Source organism: Bombina bombina, chromosome 5 (assembly GCF_027579735.1).
Source record: "Bombina bombina isolate aBomBom1 chromosome 5, aBomBom1.pri, whole genome shotgun sequence".
NCBI classification, from domain to species: Eukaryota; Metazoa; Chordata; class Amphibia; order Anura; family Bombinatoridae; genus Bombina; species Bombina bombina.
The window spans coordinates 866,946,066-866,968,097 of record NC_069503.1 but is presented as its reverse complement, the minus strand read 5'-3'; the positions used below and the strand labels follow the sequence as shown (position 1 = coordinate 866,968,097).

The window sequence follows — 22,032 nt, the reverse complement described above, 5'->3', positions numbered from 1 at the left end:
AATTGTTGACAAGCTTAGAACTCTTAAGCTAGCTAACTCATTTGTTTCTGATGCCATTGTTCATTTGACTAAACTAACGGCTAAGAATTCCGGATTCGCCATCCAGGCGCGTAGGGCGCTATGGCTCAAATCCTGGTCAGCTGATGTGACTTCAAAGTCTAAATTACTCAACATTCCTTTCAAGGGGCAGACCTTATTCGGGCCTGGTTTGAAAGAAATTATTGCTGACATTACTGGAGGTAAGGGTCATACCCTTCCTCAGGACAGGGCCAAATCAAAGGCCAAACAGTCTAATTTTCGTGCCTTTTGAAATGTCAAGGCAGGTGCAGCATCAACTTCCTCTGCTTCAAAACAAGAGGGAACTTTTGCTCAATCCAAGCAGGCCTGGAAACCTAACCAGTCCTGGAACAAGGGTAAGCAGGCCAGAAAGCCTGCTGCTGCCTCTAAGACAGCATGAAGGAGCGGCCCCCTATCCGACAACGGATCTAGTAGGGGGCAGACTCTCTCTCTTCGGCCCAGGCGTGGGCAAGAGATGTTCAGGATCCCTGGGCGTTGGAGATCATATCTCAGGGATATCTTCTGGACTTCAAAGCTTCTCCTCCACAAGGGAGATTTCACCTTTCAAGATTATCTGCAAACCAGATAAAGAAAGAGGCATTCCTAAGCTGCGTACAAGATCTCCTTGTAATGGGAGTGATCCATCCAGTTCTGCGGACGGAACAAGGACAGGGGTTTTATTCAAATCTGTTTGTGGTTCCCAAAAAAGAGGGAACCTTCAGGCCAATTTTGGATTTAAAGATCCTAAACAAATTCCTCAGAGTTCCGTCATTCAAGATGGAAACTATTCGAACCATTTTACCCATGATCCAAGAGGGTCAGTACATGACCACAGTGGACTTAAAGGATGCCTACCTTCACATTCCGATTCATAAGAATCATCATCAGTTCCTGAGGTTTGCCTTTCTAGACAGGCATTACCAATTTGTAGCTCTTCCATTCAGGTTGGCTACAGCCCCAAGTATTTTTACAAAGGTTCTGGGATCACTTCTCGCGGTCCTAAGACCACGAGGCATAGCGGTGGCTCCTTACCTGGACGACATCCTGATACAGGCATCAAGCTTTCAAATTGCCAAATCTCATACAGAGATAGTTCTGGCATTCCTGAGGTCGCATGGGTGGAAAGTGAACGAAGAAAAGAGTTCTCTATCTCCTCTCACAAGGGTTTCCTTCCTAGGGACTCTAATAGATTCTGTAGAAATGAAAATTTACCTGACGGAGTCCAGGTTATCAAAACTTCTAAATGCTTGCCGTGTTCTAAACTCCATTCCGCGCCCCACGGTGGCTCAGTGCATGGAAGTAATCGGCTTAATGGTAGCGGCGATGGACATAGTGCCATTCGCGCGCCTGCATCTCAGACCGCTGCAATTATGCATGCTCAGTCAGTGGAATGGGGATTACATAGATTTGTCCCCTCTACTAAATCTGGATCAGGAAACCAGAGATTCTCTTCTCTGGTGGTTATCTCGGGCCCATCTTTCCAAGGGTATGACCTTTCGCAGACCAGATTGGACAATTGTAACAACAGATGCCAGCCTTCTAGGTTGGGGTGCAGTCTGGAACTCCCTGAAGGCTCAGGGTTCATGGAATCAGGTGGAGAAACTCCTCCCAATAAATATTCTGGAGTTAAGAGCAATATTCAATGCTCTTTTGGCTTGGCCTCAGCTAGCAACACTGAGGTTCATCAGATTCCAGTAGGACAACATCACGACTGTGGCTTACATCAACCATCAAGGGGGAACCAGGAGTTCCCTAGCGATGTCAGAAGTCTCCAAGATAATTAGCTGGCCAGAGACTCACTCTTGCCACCTGTCAGCGATCCATATCCCAGGTGTAGAGAACTGGGAGGCGGATTTTCTAAGTCGTCAGACTTTTCATCCGGGGGAATGGGAACTCCATCCGGAGGTGTTTGCTCAAACCAGAATTGGATCTCATGGCGTCTCGCCAGAACGCCAAGCTTCCTTGTAACAGATCCAGGTCCAGGGACCCAGAAGCGGCACTGATAGATGCTCTAGCAGCGCCTTGGTTCTTCAACCTGGCTTATGTGTTTCCACCGTTTCCTCTGCTCCCTCGTCTGATTGCCAAAATCAAACAGGAAAGAGCATCAGTGATATTGATAGCGCCTGCGTGGCCATGCAGGACCTGGTATGCAGACCTAGTGGACATGTCATCCTTTCCACCATGGACTCTGCCTCTGAGACAAGACCTTCTAATACAAGGTCCTTTCAATCATCCGAATCTACTTTCTCTGAGACTGACTGCATGGAGATTGAACGCTTGATCCCATCAAAGCGTGGCTTCTCCGAGTCAGTAATTGATACCTTAATACAGGCACTAAAGCCTGTCACCAGGAAAATTTACCACAAGATATGGCGTAAATATCTTCATTGGTGTGAATCCAAGAATTACTCATGGAGTAGGGTTAGGATTCCTAGGATATTGTCCTTCCTCCAAGAGGGTTTGGACAAAGGATTATCAGCTAGTTCTTTAAAGGGACAGATTTCTGCTCTGTCTATTCTTTTACACAAGCGTCTGGCAGAAGTTCCAGACGTTCAGGCATTTTGTCAGGCTTTAGTTAGAATTAAGCCTGTGTTTAAACCTGTTGCTCCTCCATGGAGCTTAAACTTGGTTCTTAAAGTTCTTCAAGGGGTTCTGTTTGAACCCCTTAATTCTATTGATATCAAACTTCTTTCATGGAAAGTTCTTTTTCTGATGGCTGTTTCCTTGGCTCTAAGAGTCTCGGAGTTATCTGCCTTACATTGTGATTCTCCTTATCTGATCTTTCATTCAGATAAAGTTGTTCTGCGTACAAAACCTGGGTTTTTACCTAAGGTGGTTTCTAACAAAAATATCAATCAAGAGATTGTTGTTCCATCATTATGTCCTAATCCTTCTTCAAAGAAGGAACGTCTTTTGCATAATCTAGACGTAGTCCGTGCCTTGAAGTTTTACTTACAGGCTACTAAAGATTTTCGCCAAACATCTAACCTGTTTGTTGTTTACTCTGGACAGAGGAAAGGTCAGAAGGCCTCGGCAACCTCTCTTTCTTTTTGGCATCGGAGTATAATCTGTTTAGCCTATGAGACTGCTGGACAGCAGCCTCCTGAAAGGATTACAGCTCTTTCTACTAGAGCTATGGCTTCCACCTGGGCCTTTAAAAATGAGGCCTCTGTTGAACAGATTTGCAAGGCTGCAACTTGGTCTTCGCTTCATACTTTTTCCAAATTTTACAAATTTGATACTTTTGCTTCTTCGGAGGCAGTTTTTGGGATAAAGGTTCTACAGGCAGTGGTTCCTTCCATTTAAGTTCCTGCCTTGTCCCTCCCATCATCCGTGTACTTTAGCTTTGGTATTGGTATCCCGCAAGTAATGGATGATCCGTGGACTGGATACACTTAACAAGAGAAAACATAATTTATGCTTACCTGATAAATTTATTTCTCTTGTAGTGTATCCAGTCCACGTCCCGCCCTGTCCTTTAAGGCAGGTCTAAATTTTAATTAAACTACAGTCACCACTGCACCCTATGGTTTCTCCTTTCTCGGCTTGTTTCGGTCGAATGACTGGATATGGCAGTGAGGGGAGGAGCTATATAGCAGCTCTGCTGTGGGTGATCCTCTTGCAACTTCCTGTTGGGAAGGAGAATATCCCACAAGTAATGGATGATCTGTGGACTGGATACACTACAAGAGAAATAAATTTATCAGGTAAGCATAAATTATGTTATTCATCATATCTTATAATTTACTATAAAAAAAATGATAAAATATGATGAAAAAACGGAAAAAACACGTTTTCTAACTTTGATCCCCAAAATCTGTTACACATCTACAACCACCAAAAAACAACCATTCTAAATAGTTTCTAAATTTTGTCCTGAGTTTAGAAATACCCAATGTTAACATGTTCTTTGTTTTTTTTTTTTTTGCAAGTTATAGGGCAATAAATACAAGTAGCACTTTGCTATTTCCAAACCATTTTTTTTTTTCAAAATTAGCGATAGTTACGTTGTAACACTGATATCTGTCAGAAATCCCTGAATAACCCCTCACATGTATTTATTTTTTTTTAGTAGACAACTCAAAGTATTGATCTAGGCCCATTTTGGTATATTTCATGCCACCATTTCACTGCCAAATGCGATCAAATAAAAAAAATCGCTAACTTTTTCACAAACTTTAGGTTTTTTACTGAAATTATTTACAAACAGCTTGTGCAATTACGACACAAATGGTTGTAAATGCTTCTCTGGGATCCCCTTTGTTCAGAAATAGCAGACATTTATGGCTTTGGCGTTGCTTTTTGGTAATAAGAAGGCCACTGAATGCAGCTGCTCACCACACTTGTATTATGCCCAGCAGTGAATCGGTTAATTAGGTAGCTTGTAGGGTTAATTTTAACTTTAGTGTAGTAGACAACCCAAAGTATTGATCTAGGCCCATTTTGGTATATTTCATGCCACCATTTCACTGCCAAATGCGATCAAATAAAAAAAAATCATTCACTTTTTCACTAACTAGGTTTTTCACTGAAATTATTTACAAACAGCTTGTGCAATTTATGGTACAAATGGTTGTAAATGCTTCTCTGGGATCCCCTTTGTTCAGAAATAGCAGACATATATGGCTTTGGCATTGTTTTTTGTTAATTAGAAGGCCGCTGAATGCAGCTGCGCACCACTCTTGTATTATGCCCAGCAGTGACGGGGTTAATTAGGTAGCTTGTACGCAACTTGAAGGGTTAATTTTAGCTTTAGTGTAGAGATCAGCCTCCCACCTTACACATCCCACCCCTTGATCCCTCCCTGACCACTCTCAAACAGCTCTCTTCCCTCCCCCACTTCACTATTGTCACCGCCATCTTTAGTACTGGCAGAAAGTCTGTCAGTATAAGTATAAAAACAAACCCCACTTTTTCTGTAGTATAGCTGCCCCCCTGAATACCCACCCCCTCCCAGATCCCTTTCTAAATATTATTTCCCCCCTCCTCTGCAACCACCATCTCCCAGTGCTCCTGCTCCCACCACCCTCTTCCAGACTATCTGAAGATTGCGGGCGTGCGCACATACAACCAGCCTCCCACGCACGCTTCTGAGCGCACCCGGGAGTGATTTCCCACACCTGGCCGAAAACTCACCAGCAATGGGCCGCCCACCCGCCTCCCTGCAATGGCTTCCACCCACCAACCATCGGCACCATCGTTGGCCGATGCAGAGAGGGCCACAGAGTGGCTCTCTCTGCATTGGTGTGCCAAAAAAGGTATTGCAGTGATGCCTCAATATCGAGGCATCACGGCAATACCTTGAAAGCGGCTTGAAGTTTGGGTATGACGTACCCTGTTCGACGTGTGTCGTTGAGGGCTATTGGTAGTTTAGCATTAGATTAGAGGGTGTTTTTTATTTTATTTTTTTTGGGGGGGGGGGCTTTTTATTTTCATAGTGACTAGGTTTAATTTGTTTTTTATTGATATTTTGGTTTATTACTTTATGGAAATGGGAAATAGACTCGCGCCTACTTAGATACCCTTTGTAGCCTGAGGGGAGATGATGCCTAGTAACCACCAATAGGAATCAAGGTAAAAATGGTAATACCCCAGGCGCCTGACCAACCGGAGGCAAAGGAAATACAGCGAAAATGCAATAAAGAACTAAAAAATTAAAAAAATAAAATCATTTATTTAATAGTAAAACCATAATATACACAACAATACATACAATAATCATGGATCCAGGGATCTAATATAAAAACATAAATAAATAACACAGGAATAGAACAGTAAGATATTTAAAAACAATGGTAAAATGACATACAATGTGACCAGAGAATATATATTTTTGGTGGAATAGGGCTCAATCCCATCCAATGGTAAAAATAAGGGGAACTGAGATGAGACAGTCTTCCAAATGAAGATGAAAGATATGATGAAAAAAAAGTAGAAAAATAAGTTTGTGGTGTCCAAATATGTGAATAGGTGTCACAATATGTGCGTGATAGTAAATCCTAAAAATCCTAAAAAATCAGTGATAGCCAAAAAATGTTCAAATATGAAAACGCAAATAAGTTCAATAAATTAGTGCAAAGATCTAGGTGCACTTGGTGAAAAAATGTAAAAATAAAAACAAAAATATAAAATTGTGAAAAAATCAAAGAATAAGAAGAAGAACACAACTTGCTGTGAAAAAATATAACTTGCTGTGAAAAAAAAAACAAAAAACTGTGACTTAGAATCCTAATGTGTGATGTGTTGCTTGTAGTAAATCCCAAAACGTAGCTGTATCCGTGAGTGTCTAGTGTGGATAGATGCTGAGCCCACAGATAGGGTAGAACAGGGTTGCAGAAAACGATCTCCTCCTATAAATAAAAAAGTATAAAGTGCAGATTGCTTTCAAACAGTGGCAAATCATTGAAATCAGGCTTACCAATACTCAGTCTACGCGTTTTGGCCCTTCCTAGGCCTTTATCAAGACTGGTGTATTGGAATATCTGGTGGCCTTACACTATTTAAGGCCACCAGATATTCCAATACACTAGTCTTGATAAAGGCCTAGGAAGGGCCGAAACGCGTAGACTGAGTATTGGTAAGCCTGATTTCAATTATTTGCCACTGTTTGAAAGCAATCTGCACTATATACTTTTATATTTATAGGAGGAGATCGTTTTTTGCCACCCTGTTCTACCCTATCTGTGGGCTCAGCATCTATCCACACTAGACACTCACGGATACAGCTACGTTTTGGGATTAACTACAAGCAACACATCACACATTAGGATTCTAAGTGACTGTTTTTTTATTTTTTCACAGCAAGTTATATTTTTTCACAGCAAATTGTGTTCTTATTATTCCTTGATTTTCTCACAATTTTATATTTTTCTTTTTCTTTTTACATTTTTTCACCAAGTGCACCTAGATCTTTGCACTAATTTGTTGAACTTATTTGCGTTTTCATATTTGAACATTTTTTGGCTATCACTGATTTTTTAGGATTTACTATCACGCACATATTGTGACACCTATTCACATATTTGGACACCACAAACTTATTTTTCTACTTATTTTTCAACTGATTTTTCATCATATCTTTCATATTCATTTGGAAGACTGTCTCATCTCAGTTCCCCTTATTTTTACCATTGGATGGGATTGAGCCCTATTCCACCAAAAATATATATTCTCTGGTCACATTGTATGTCATTTTACCATTGTTTTTAAATATCTTACTGTTCTATTCCTGTGTTATTAATTTATGTTTTTATATTAGATCCATGGATCCATGATTATTGTATGTATTGTGTATATTATGGTTTTACTATTAAATAAGTGATTTTATTTTTTAGTTTTTTTTTAATTTTATAGTTCTTTATTGCATTTTCGCTGTATTTTCTTTGCCTCTGGTTGGTCAGGCGCCTGGGGTATTACCATTTTTACCTTGGTTTATTACTTTATGTAATGTTAGAATGTTTTATTTTTTGTAATCTTAGATTCATTTACTCTTAGTTTTTTTTTAATCTAGGTTATTGCAGTTAATTTAGGGGTGTTAGGGGTTAGTAATTTAATTTGTTATTTGCGTTGTGGGGGCTTGGTGGTTTAGGGATTAATAGTTTTATTAGGATTATTGCGTTGTGTGGGTTTTGCGGATTAGGGGTTAATAGATTTATTAGGATTATTGCGTTGTGTGGGTTTGGTAGATTAGGGTTTAATAGTTTTAATAGGTACTTTGTGATGTGGGTTAATGGCTGATTAAGGGTTAAAAGTTTTAATAGGGACTTTGTGATGTAAGTGAATTGCAGATTAGGGGTTAATACATTTATTAGGTAGTTTATGATGTTGGGGTTGGCGGATTTAGGGGTTAATACTTTTATTAGGTAGATCGCGATGTGGGTGAATAGCAGATTAGGGGTTAATAGTTTAATTAGGCATATTGTGTTGTGGGAGGTTGTCGGTTTAGGGGTTAATACATTTATTATTAGTTGTGATGTGGGTTTGATGGCGAATATAGGGGTTTTTACGTGTCAGGTTTATTTTTGGCAGGATGGATAGACTTTTACGGAAGATTTTACTTTTTTTTTTTTTTTCTTAGGCGCCGGCAGTTTCTAAAGTACCGTAAGTCACTGGCGACTCCAAAAATGTGTATTTACCCACATTTCTGGACATTGCTAGTTTATCTGATTTACAGCACTTGGTGAACTGCCGGCCGGGTTTTAAGGAAATTACGGGCGGCGCGGGTTTCAGCAGTTGCGCTGAAGCTTGCGTTGCATATGTAATCTTGCCCAATATGTGGCACTAAGGAGCACAAGTTAAAACATAATGTTTATGGAAAGAATTTCCTGAGATTAAAAATGGGAAATAAAAACATAGTGGCTACACCAACTAAGACATTAATTCATGTAGTCCATATGTGTCTATAGAGACTATAGGAATTGTACATCATTGTATTTTCAACTATACCTCCAGTTTTTTCTTTGTCTTGAATTAACCTTTGTGATAATATTTGGTGGAGTGCTTGTAAGTGTATACTTTTGTCAGTATCTTTACTGGTTATTTTGATCATTTGATTTATTTAACACAGCACCAGTCCCACTTTACTTATTATTCTTAGAGGCACTAATATAGTGTAAATAAATTAAATAAGGATATCTAGGGATACCCACATTTTAGTTTTTGTAAAATAACACACATTTGTCTCTTGTCATTGGCTCACAATATGTTTTAGCTAGCTCCAAGTGCTTCTCTGGAGATGATTTTAACTGTGTTTTTAATTTCTTTGCAGGTGTTAACACACAGTTATATGCACACAACAGTGCAATAATGAAATTATCTAACTTATCGGAGCATTATCTTTTTTTTGCACTTTTATATCCCTTTAATTGGTGATATATTTGGTTGTCTGTTGTGCATCTTTATCTGCTACTGACGTATAAAGCTTCTATCTGCTGTTCTGTCAGTAGACACACATAACATTTAGGGCTAGATTTATCAAAGCCATTCTCCTATAATTCCATCCAAAATAGTGCATACGAACTGATCGTCATATTCATCAAAGCACTCTGCGCCTATAATTGCGCATATCTGAAAGAAACTTCTTCGCACTCTGCTTGCATTTGCCTAGGCGCACGGGCGCACTCCCGAGTGCACCAATATACATTAGTAATAGGCGTAATTGCACAGCCCGACCTACAGATAGGCCCAGTTTCTTATTTATCATTGCTTGGCGCCGATAGGGAACTGAAATTTTGGCTTCAATTGCGTGTTGTATATTTCGCCATACAGACTGTGGCGAACACCATTATAATACATGCTTTTACATCTTGTGATGCAGTACTTTCTTCTTTTAACTAATTTATAAAAGGCTCAGCACCAAGAAGAGACTGTTATTGTCAGAAATTTGCGCTTCCACAGTTTTATATATCGATATTAATAATCGATTTATTTTTGTGATCTTAAATTATCGACATATGGCAAAAACAGCACAGAAACATTATATAATATAAATATAAGCTAAATAGTTACCTAAAAACACTTTTTTAATAATCAAAACATGGCGGCGTAAATATTTATAGGGATGTACTTTGATAAATAGGCAGTAAATGCTTTTTCCGACAGGCGAAATTTATCATTATTACGCCCCAGCTTGCCTGCGCAAAGTTACATCTATTTAGGGAGTAAATGCTTTTCTCTTACTTGGTGTTTTCAGTCCACGGATTCATCCTTACTTGTGGGATATTCTCAATCCCTACAGGAAGTGGCAAAGAGAGCACACAGCAAAGCTGTCCATATAGCTCCCATCAGGCTCCGCCCCCCCCAGTCATTCTTTTTGCTGCTCTAACAAGTAGCATCTCCACGGGAGGGTAAAGAGTATGTGGTGTTAGATTTGTAGTTTTTATTTCTTCAATCAAGAGTTTGTTATTTTAAAATAGTGCCGGTTTGTACTATTTACTGAGGCAGAAAGTGATGAAGATTTCTGCTGAGAGGAAAAAGATTTTAGCATGTTGTAGCTAAAATCCATTGCTGTTCCCACACAGGACTGTTGAGTACCGGAGAACTTCAGTTGGGGGGAACAGTTTGCAGGCTTATACTGCTTAAGGTATGTTCAGTCATTTTTTCTAACAAGACCTGGTAGTGCTAGAAGACTGACAGAAATCCCATGAGGGAAGGTAAGCCATTTTCTGAGACACAGTATAGAATGATGGCTTCAGTTAAGGGCTTTAATACTGACAGACACTGTGATGGGCTAAATCGATTACTTTATTAAGGTAATCTTATATTTATTAAGCGTTTTAGACGTTGGAAACACTTTTTGGGGACTTTTTTACGCCTGGCATTTTGTAAGACAGCTAATCTGACTCAGAAAGGCCCCATAACTCTGGAGTAATGAAGGAGGGGGCCTCATTTTCGCGCCTCAATTGCGCAGTTGATTTGCAACACAGCTCCATGCAGCTTCATGTGCAGAGCCTTAAGAGTACAGGAGGACTTCAGGGAGGCTTAATTTACACCTGCAAATAACCCTAAAGGAAGGTAAAGCCACAGCAAAGACTGTGGCATTGTACTGTAGTGGGTTTAACCGGGTGTTTAAATGATTTGAAAATTTGTGTGCAATCATTTCAAGGCATTAGGATCATGTGGTGAAAATTTCATTAAGATCGGATGTTTTTTGATGATTTGGTAAAAAAGTGTGTGCCTTTTATTATTTAAAGAGACAGTAACGTTTTTTCAAAAAGTATTTTTTTCAATATTTTAGTGTTGTCTGAGTCTGTCAAACATGTCTGAGCCTTCAGATAGACCTTGTTCCTTATGTTCAAAAGCCATGGCAGTACCCCCATTGCATTTATGTTTAAAGTGTGCAAAAACATCTAAGCATTTTAAAGATCATCCAGTGACAATTAAAAATGCTGCCCAAGATGATTCCTTAACGGAGGGTAATGAGGATAGTCCTTCTTCCTCCCCCCACGTGTCTACACTAGTTACGCCCGTGCAAGCGATGCCTAGTACCTCTAGCGCATTGGCCCCTATTACTTTACAACAATTAGCAGCAGTAATGGATAATTCCCTTGCAGCATTTTTATCCAAACTGCCAGTTTTTCCAAGAAAGCGCGATAGCTCAGTTTTAAATACAGAGGATGAGCAATCTGAAGCTTTGGATAATTTATCTGTAGTACCCTCACAAAACTCAGAGGTAGCAGTGAGGGAAGGTCTGTCTGAGGGAGAAATTTCTGACACAGGAAAAGTTTCTCAGCAGGCAGAGTCAGATTCCTTAGCGTTTAAATTTAAGCTGGAACACCTCCGCGTCCTGCTTAAGGAGGTTTTAGCTACGCTGGATGATTGTGACCCCATGGTGGTCCCTGAAAAATTGTGTAAAATGGACAGATTTTTAGAGGTCCCTGTATACACTGAGGCATTTCCGATCCCATAGAGGGTGGCGGATATTGTGACAAAGGAGTGGGAGAGACCAGGTGTACCCTTTGTTCCCCCACCTATCTTTAAGAAAATGTTCCCCATAAACGACCCTAGGCGGGACGCGTGGCAGACGGTCCCTAAGGTAGAGGGGGCTGTTTCAACACTGGCTAAGCGTACAACTATACCAATAGAGGACAGTTGTGCTTTCAAAGATCCTATGGATAAAAAATTGGAAGGATTGCTGAAGAAAATTTTTGTTCAGCAAGGTTTTCTGCTTCAACCAATTGCCTGCATTATTCCGGTAACTACTGCAGCGGCTTTTTGGTTCGAGGCCCTGGAGGAGTCGCTCCAGAGGGAGACTTCATACGATGAGGTCATGGATAGAATTCATGCTTTAAAGCTGGCTAATTCTTTTATCACTGATGCCGCTCTCCAATTAGCTAAACTAGTGGCGAAAAACTCCATCATGGCGCGAAGAGCGCTTTGGCTCAAATCGTGGTCGGCGGATGTGTCGTCCAAAACAAAACTGTTAAATATTCCCTTTAAGGGGAAAACCCTATTCGGCCCAGAGCTGAAAGAAATTATTTCAGATATCACTGGGGGCAAGGGCCATGCCCTTCCACAAGATAGGCCGTTTAAGGCCAAAAACAAGGCTAATTTTCGCTCCTTTCGCAACTTCAGGAGCGGACCTGCTGCAACCTCTGCTGCCGCAAAGCAAGATAACACTTCCCAGCCCAAAGCAACCTGGAAACCCTTGCAGGGCTGGAATAAGGGTAAACAGGCCAAGAAGCCTGCTCCTGCTACCAAGACAGCATTCAGGGGTAGCCCCCGATCCGGGATCGGATCTGGTAGGGGGCAGAATTTCTCTCTTTGCTCAGGCTTGGGCAAGAGACGTTCCGGATCCCTGGGCATTAGAAATAGTTGCTCAGGGGTACCTTCTAGAATTCAAGGATTCTCCCCCCAATTTCTCGTTTGTCTTCAGACCAAACAAAGAAACAGGCGTTCTTACGCTGTGTAGAAGATCTACTAAAATGGGAGTGATACACCCAGTTCCAATTGCAGAACAAGGACTGGGCTTTTACTCAAACCTGTTCGTAGTTCCCAAAAAGGAAGGAACTTTCAGGCCAATCCTGGATCTAAAAATTCTAAACAAATTCCTCAGAGTTCCGTCTTTCAAGATGGAAACCATTCGGACAATCTTGCCAATGATCCAGGAACGTCAATATATGACTACAGTGGATCTAAAGGATGCGTACCTACATATTCCTATCCACAAAGATCACCATCAGTTCCTAAGGTTCGCCTTTCTGGACAAACATTACCAGTTCGTGGCCCTTCCTTTCGGGTTGGCCACCGCTCCCAGAATTTTCACAAAGGTGCTAGGGTCCCTTCTAGCGGTTCTAAGACCGCGGGGCATTGCAGTAGCACCTTACCTAGACGACATATTAATACAGGCGTCGTCCTTTCACAGAGCCAAGGATCATACGGACATCGTTCTGGCCTTTCTAAGGTCTCACGGGTGGAAGGTGAACTTAGAAAAGAGTTCTCTGTCCCCGCTTACAAGGGTTCCCTTTCTGGGAACACTAATAGACTCAGTAGAAATGAAAATCTTTCTGACAGAGGTCAGGAAGTCAAAACTGCTGAATACTTGCAGAGTTCTTCATTCCATTCCTCGGCCTTCCATGGCTCAGTGCATGGAAGTAATTTGGTTAATGGTTGCGGAAATGGACGTAGTCCCTTTCGCCCGAATCCATCTCAGACCACTGCAGCTGTGCATGCTCAAACAGTGGAATGGAGATTACGCAGATTTGTTTCCTCAAATTCAAATGGATTAAAAAACCAGAGACTCTCTTCTCTGGTGGTTGTCTCAAGATCACCTGTTTCAGGGAATGAGTTTCCGCAGACCGGAGTGGATCATTGTCACGACCGATGCCAATCTGGTAGGCTGGGGTGCGGTCTGGAACTCCCTGAAGGCTCAGGGACTTTGGTCTCAGGAAGAATCTCTTCTCCTGATAAACATTTTGGAGCTGAGATCGATATTCAATACGCTCCAGGCGTGGCCTCAACTAGCAGAGGCCAAATTCATCAGATTTCAGTCGGACAACATCACGACTGTGGCGTACATCAATCATCAGGGAGGAACAAAGAGTTCCCTAGCGATGAAGGAAGTATCCAAGATTATCAAATGGGCGGAGGATCACTCCTGCCATCTATCTGCAATTCACATCCCAGGGGTAGACAACTGGGAGGCGGATTTTCTAAGTCGTCAGACTTTCCATCCGGGGGAGTGGGAACTCCACCCGGAGGTTTTTGCTCAGCTGACCCAACTTTGGGGCATTCCAGAGTTGGATCTGATGGCGTCCCGTCAGAACACCAAACTTCCCCTTTACGGATCCAGATCCAGGGATCCCAAGGCGGCATTGATAGATGCATTAATAGCACCTTGGTCATTCAGTCTAGCTTATGTCTTTCCACCGTTTCCTCTTCTCCCTCGGCTAATAGCCAGAATCAAACAGGAGAAGGCTTCGGTAATTCTGATAGCGCCTGCGTGGCCACGCAGGACTTGGTATGCAGACCTAGTGGACATGTCATCGGTCCCACCATGGAAACACCATGGATCTTCTAATCCAAGGTCCTTTCAAGCATCCAAATCTAGTTTCTCTGCAACTGACTGCTTGGAGATTGAACGCTTAATCCTAGCTAAGCGGGGTTTCTCTGATTCAGTTCTAGATACTCTGATACAGGCCAGAAAGCCTGTCACCAGGAAAATTTACCATAAGATATGGCGGAAATATCTTTGTTGGCGTGAATCTAAGGGTTACTCGTGGAGTAAGGTTAGGATTCCAAGGATATTGTCTTTTCCCCAAGAAGGTTTGGAGAAAGGTCTGTCAGCTAGTTCCTTAAAGGGACAGATATCTGCTCTGTCTATTCTGTTACACAAGCGTCTGGCAGCTGTACCAGACGTTCAGGCGTTTGCACAGGCCCTAGTTAGAATCAAGCCTGTCTACAGACCTGTGGCTCCTCCATGGACTCTAAATTTAGTTCTTTCAGTTCTTCAAGGGGTTCCGTTTGAACCTTTGAATTCCATAGATATCAAGTTATTATCTTGGAAAGTTTTGTTTTTAGTAGCTATTTCTTCTGCTCGAAGAATTTGCAGTGTGATTCACCCTATCTGGTGTTCCATGCAGATAAGGTTGTTTTGCGTACTAAACCTGGTTTCCTTCCAAAGGTGGTTTCTAATAAGAATATTAACCAGGAAATCATTGTTCCTTCTCTGTGCCCTAATCCAGTTTCTAAGACGGAACGACTGTTGCACAATCTTGATGTGGTTCGTGCTTTAAAGTTCTATTTAAAAGCAACTAAAGATTTCAGACAAACATCATCCTTGTTTGTTGTCTATTCTGGTAAGAGGAGAGGTCAGAAAGCGACTGCTACCTCTCTTTCATTCTGGCTGAAAAGCATCATCCGATTGGCTTATGAGACTGCTGGTAAGCAGCCTCCTGAACGAATTACAGATCATTCCACCAGAGCTGTGGCTTCCACATGGGCTTTCAAGAATGAGGCTTCTGTTGAACAGATTTGTAAGGCAGCGACTTGGTCTTCACTGCATACATTCACCAAATTTTATAAATTCGATACTTTTGCTTCTTCGGAGGCTATTTTTGGGAGAAAGGTTTTGCAAGCAGTGGTGCCTTCCGTTTAGGTTACCTGACTTGTTCCCTCCCTTCATCCGTGTCCTATTGCTTTGGTATTGGTATCCCACAAGTAAAGGATGAATCCGTGGACTGAATACACCAAGTAAGAGAAAACAGAATTTATGCTTACCTGATAAATTACTTTCTCTTACAGGTGTATTCAGTCCACGGCCCGCCCTGATATTTAAGTCAGGTTCAAATTTAATTTACAATACCTACAGTCACCACTGCACCCTATGGTTCTCCTTTTTCTCCTAACCGTCGGTCGAATGACTGGGGGGGCGGAGCCTGAGGGGAGCTATATGGACAGCTTTGCTGTGTGCTCTCTTTGCCACTTCCTGTAGGGATTGAGAATATCCCACAAGTAAGGATGAATCCGTGGACTGAATACACCTGTAAGAGAAAGTAATTTATCAGGTAAGCATAAATTCTGTTTTTCCGACAGGCGAAATTTATCATTATTACGCCACAGCTTGCCTGCGCAAAGTTACGTCTATTTTTTTGATGAATTCAGGCGCACATGTGCGCTTCTCCGGAGGCGAGCTTGGGCGCAGTTACAGGCGAAGCACATACAGAGTTCGCCTAGCCTTTGATAAATCTAGCCCTATATTCATCATGTGGTTCCTTCTCTTACTGCATTATAGACGCAAATCAGGCATCACAGGAAATGCCCTGATACAATTCTTGAAAAAACTGATAAGATAACTTGATAGTATTTGTCTTCCTTTTTATATGTCCCAAGTATTTGTTTTGCAAACTAAAGATTCCACTTAAAAGAACATTTGTGCATATTTTGCTAAATGTGGAAGAAACATAGGGGGAAATGCTTCTTTGTTTTGTTTTTTTTTAAATGTAATTTATTTAATTTTTTTCAGGAAGGAGGTATGTTTTACCCATAGCTGTACAGACCCTTTTCATGCAGACGAATGCGTCACACTTAACATTCCATGCATATTTATTTAGCAGTAGAATCCCACATCCTGAATGTATGAGATCATCTGTACAGTATATGATATGTGTATAAGTCGTAGCTGCAATGTTATCAATAAGGATCATATATGTATATAATAATATTCAAGACTACTCCAGAACAACACTATTTTGTCTCTATAATCTGTTCTCACGTCACATTAATTGATTTATTAGTCTTCATTAGGGCATGTGATTTTTGTATTAGTGATTCTAGATAACTGTGATATTATATGCGTGTGCAATAACAAAAGCTTCTTATATGTTGCCTGCTTGCTGGGAATTTAGAACCTTGTCTATCTAGGACCCATAGTTACCTAGACTCAATGTGCCCACTAGATTGTCCCTTTAAATCTTTAAGCACTCCATATAGTTAGTTGTTAATTCTCCAGTTTCTTGTTATCTAGTTTATACACAGTTCTGCTAAAACCTTACTATCCAGAAATCATTTAAAAAAAACAACAAAAAAACCTACTATCCAGAGATCATTTAGAAAAAACAAAGAAAACAAAACAACTTACTATCCAGAGATCATTTAAAAAAAACTACTATCCAGAGACTGACAAATTTAATGCAATAAGAATATTGAAGAGCAAGCTACACACTTGCAGAGCAGGGGTAAGGTTTTTTGTATGTTCATATTTGTAGAATAATACAAAATGTTAGGAGCCATAAGTAAAATTGTAGGAGATTGGGGATTTGTCAAACACAAGCAGCTGGTTTTATATTCCAGCTTGCCCCTCTCCCCAGAGCGTAGCCTCAGTTCCTTGACCAACACATAATGAAAAAAAGCTGTGGGTGGTGACATCATGTGGCAAGTAAGAGGAAGGCTTAAAGGCACAGTATACACTCATTTTCATATAACTGCATGTAATAGACACTACTATAAAGAATAAGATGCGCAGATACGGATATAAAAATCCTGTATAAAACTGTTTAAAAACTTACTTTGAAGCTCTCGGTTTAGCTCTGTTGAAAAGGCAGCTGGAAAGCCCACTGCAAGTGGGAAATAAGACACTCCCCCCTCCCCCTTCGTTTGCATAGGAAAAGACCCTTTACACAAACAGGAGCAAGCTGGAGTAGGCAGCTGACGGTATTCTCATAAATCTTTGGGGCTTGGTTAGGAGTCTGAAAATCAGAGCAATGTTCTTTAAAAAGAAGCAAAACTGTAAATTTAAAAAAAAAAACAAAAAAAAACTTTATGGGCTATATAAATAGATCATCTACAAAACATTTATGCAAAGAAAAAATGAGTGTTTAATGTCCCTTTTAAGTACAGTATAACGAAATAATGTATCAGGATAGAAAAGTATTTCTCCATATCCAAAACTTAAACGTAGTGTACTAAAACTGCAGAACTCTGGAAATGTGATTCTGGGAACATCATTAAGAAAACATTTGAGAACCTACCGACATGAGCTTTTGGTTTTCAGTATAACTTGCACTCCTGTCTCTAGAGAACTCATAAGTTTGGGTGGAAACATAAGATTCAAATTACAGGTAGCATTATGGGATTTAAAATACTATATGTTCCCAACCATCCTCCCACACAGATGTCAATAATCCAGTAAGAATAATTGGTAACAACTAGAAACACCCACACCTGCTAGTCTAGGAAATGGGGATGAATACTCTGTGCCAGGAGTGGTTTATAAATTTGTCTTGCTGTTAGACCCTAGAGACACAGGCTGCTCTTGTTTTTCACAAATAAATTTAGAATCCTGTATGTCGCTAAGATAAATTATTGGCACATTTACAAAATTTTGAGCAGGTTTCCTATATTTATAAACAGTAGATCTGTGATCGCTACGAAAACTGTTGACTTTAATGAGAAGCACAGCTGTCGGGTTGCACCGTCAGTGTGATCCTGTATTCTCACACTATAAAACAGACAACTTATCCTTGATTGTAAAAACTTCAGATATAAGCAAAAACTTGTATATTTCATCATCCTGTTCCTTAGCCTAAGTCTTTGCAGGCTGAAGAATCTGTAATGTATTAAATTCCTTTATAGATTTAGCAGCTGGATTTCTGCCTTCAACAACTGAGCAGTGTTGTGAATCATAATGCTAAAAAGAATGTATTTATTTCTTGCATCTAAAAGAGGACATTATAAATGTATTACTTTTTATTTATTTTTGTATGTATTTAATAGTAAGTCATTTTTGTGTTGAATAAAATACCTTGTTTTTGCTCTTCTGGGATTTGTCTTGTTCCACTAATAGTGGTGCATTCATATCTGTCAGTAAACTTATTTGTCTGTATGGATGGCAACAAAGTAGTTCCACTTAAAAAAAAAATCATTTACCAGCTTTAAATGCAGCATTTTCATGCCAAAATATTTAAAAGTCATAATTGAAATGTCATGCTTCCAACAGAGTGTACAATTGTATTAAATGTATCTAATTTACCGTTTTCTCTTAGTATCTTTTGGGGTGCTCTGACAAAATGCAAAAGGACATTTGGCAGACAGCCTTCTATCAGACGGACATTTGGCCGACGGACAGAATGCCGAAGAATGTTCCGATTTCGGCCGAGGGCAGATACGTTCCAGAGTGCTCTGTTCTAATCAGAGCCTTGGGCGCCGCAACTGCCTCTGGGAACCTTACCATGGGTCCCAGCCTGCACGTCTTGTAATTCTCTGTCTGGGAGATTATCTATCTATCTATCTATCAAATCTATCTATTTATCTATCAAATCTATCTATCGTATCTATCAAATTTATCTATCACATATATTGATCTATCTATCTATCTATCTAATCTATGTATCTATCTATCAAATCTATCTATCTCGTGGCCGGACTGTTATCTGACAGCCACTTGTGTTTCGGCCAAATGTCCGTCGGCCAAATGTCCGTCTGCCAAATGTCAGTCGGCTAAAAGTCCGGCCACAATCTTTTGGTTATAAATTTAAATGGTGGGCATAAGTTTAAATGGTGGCAAGAACAAGTAGAGTATTGTTTCATTTTGTGATAGTACCGTCAGAGATTATGAGATATGCATATTAGTGTACAGAATATAGAAACACAGATTTTAGGTAAGAACTAGAAAGCCGGTTTAGGCTGCCCATATTTCCTTCTGTAAATGTAAGCTTAACATGACAGTGTACTACATATAATTACAGTGGGATAGTGTTAACAAAATCTCTGCTTGTCTTGTAAACTCAAGTGAAAAGAATATCTCGGCACTCCTTGGGGATGTGTTCTTATCTGCAACTTGCAATTCATGTTTTATTTCATTGCTCTGCTTTAAAGTTATGGAGTGGCTGGTACAGCGTCTCATTGGGTTTACCTACCACTCACATGCACAGGGAAAGAAAGCGGTAGTCATAACAGGGGTAAGAAGACACCTGAAGGGGTGCTAGAATATACTTCAGTTTGTTTTACAAATTAAGCAGAAATTATTTAACACTGTTGCACTGTGCAGTCAGTGAACAGAGCACAAGTCTTGGGATCCCTCCTGCTGCCGAGACTACACCACTACACACTGCAGGGGATTAACTACTGGCTGTCTATAGCAGTTTTAGACCCCCAACATACAGCCTCCTACAGCCACTACCAGTGTCTATGAACAGCAGGCAAGGAGGAGGACATCAGAGCGAGCATAGTTATGGAAAATAGTCTAACACATTCAGGATTAATTGCAGGGTTGGACCAACTTTCCTATTTCTTGGGCAGATTACATCTCTTTAATACGATTGCTTTTCTGAAACTGCTTTACCCCTCAACAGATGCTTCCGTTACTCCTTACTCAAAAAGTACTTCATTCACTTCACACTGCCATTAGCAAATTTATTTGTGAAGGGAAAAAATAAAGGATTAGTAGAGTCCACTCAGTGATGCAACTGAATGTGGGGGACTGCTTCTACCTAACATCCTATGGTCCTACAGGGTAACACTGTTCAAATTAGTTAACTGGGCTAGTGGATTTAAGCATTTTACCAAGGCTCCCCTTGAACATAACTTATTAGACCCAACACCCCCAATCCCTCCCCTGGGCCAGAGTATCTAATTTGTGGGATGTGCAGCATGAAGCAAGTAAATACCCATTCAAGGGAACCCAAAATTCTTGCTGGGATTCACAATGGAAAGCTTTAGGTGCTGACTCTGTTGAGGACTTACAATCTTAGCATAGCTCGTACACACTGTAACATTAACAATTCTTCCTTATCCAGGATAGATAAAAGCTACATAGCTCACATAAATTTGTCTACTTTCCGTTCCATCATTATATTCAGACGTTATTAGCTGACGGCCTGCTCACCAAAGGGGTAACTAACACAGATATACGTTGTTCATTAGCAAAGTAAGGATATTATTCCATCACACTTGTGTATATATAAATAGCTACGCATTTTGAATTTTTTTTCCTTGCACAAACTTTTGATTAAGTAGCAAGATGTGCGACTTCCCTTCATAACTAGGAAATATGTTTGTTTTGGCTTTCTTTAAGTTAGAGAAGCCACTTTATCATCAAGTCTTAGAGAAACACATATGAAACTGATACACCCGGCATACATTACATCAGAGCTACATTCTAAGTGGGTACCTGGGGCGACACATTTTTGCACTTATTGCTCTATTGACTCACCTGACCTGAACTATTTGTTATGGGACTGCCTACAAGTTAAAGTATGAAATTGACATAGGTTTCTCAGAGTTTCTAATGCTTTTTACCCCATGGCTGCCAATAGAAGGTTGCAACACAGAATTTAGAAGTGAGAATTATATGAACAATAATATTAAATGTCCACTAATTGCTCTATTGACTCACTTTACCTGATCCATTTGTTATGGGACTACCCCAAAGTTAAAACATTTTTGTGGTAAAACCATATACTGGCTTACAAAATTAACGCAAGAGAGATTAAGGGTGACTGTTCAGCAGTTCTTCTTCCTTAGGCAGGGGATGGCCCTATATTTATACATTACATCTTTGTAAACATGATATTACTGTTAGTTAGGAAACTTGTATTACCATAATGGGCTGCTCCTAGAGCCCCACCTTTTAATGAAGCTAGTCAATGCTTTCCGCATGCAGATGAACTTTAGAAAAATGTTGTGCCTGGCTCTTGACTTGGAAAATAGAATTTGACGGTTCCTTCACAAATGGGAAGTTTACCTCCTGTATATCCCAGAGCACTTAAAGTAGAGTATTATTCCCATTTAGGGATTATGTTGAATGTGAACTTAAAGGGACAGTCAAATCCAAAATAAACTTTCATGATTCAGATAGGGCATGTAATTTTCCAATTTACTTTCACCAATGTTGCTTTGCTCTCTTGGTATTCTTAGTTGAAAGCTAAACCTAGGAGGTTCATATGCTAATTTCTTAGACCTTGAAGGCCGCCTCTAATCTGAAAGCATTTTGACAGTTTTTCACCACTAGAGGGCGTTCGTTCATGTGTTTCATATAGATAACATTGCACGTGAAGTTACCCTGGAGTGAGCACTGATTGGCTAAAATGCAAGTCTGTCAAAAGAACCAAAAATAAGGGGGCAGATTGCAGAGGCTTAGATACAAGGTAATCACAGAGGTAAAACATTTATTATTATAACTGTTGGTTTTGCAAAACTGGGGAATGTGGTGTTGACTGTCCCTTTAAGTGGTAGATAGTGCTTTCCAAGTAAGTACAACTTGAACTGCTCATGTAACAATAAAATCACTTATCACTGTCTCCAATCTCATATTATAGATAACCTTACCTTAGTAGTAAATAATGGCCTCACAGGATATCTGCTAAATTGACCTCCCCTTATTTATAATCTATTGATATGTTTCTTATTTATTTATTTTATTGATTATTTACTTTGATTGTTTAAACTTGAAATTATACTTATTAAAACTTTTTTATTTTGTATAGTTTTATTTAGTAGTTTTTATATGTACTTTAATTACTTTACCTGCAAATTTAAACT

General features: G+C 40.1%; 1 protein-coding gene across 1 annotated transcript in view; it reads left to right on the top strand.

Annotated features, from left to right (window-relative positions):
- The window catches only part of GAREM1 (GRB2 associated regulator of MAPK1 subtype 1), a 470,758-nt gene that overhangs the window by 426,212 nt on the left and 22,514 nt on the right, over window positions 1-22,032 (top strand). The window lies entirely within an intron of this gene.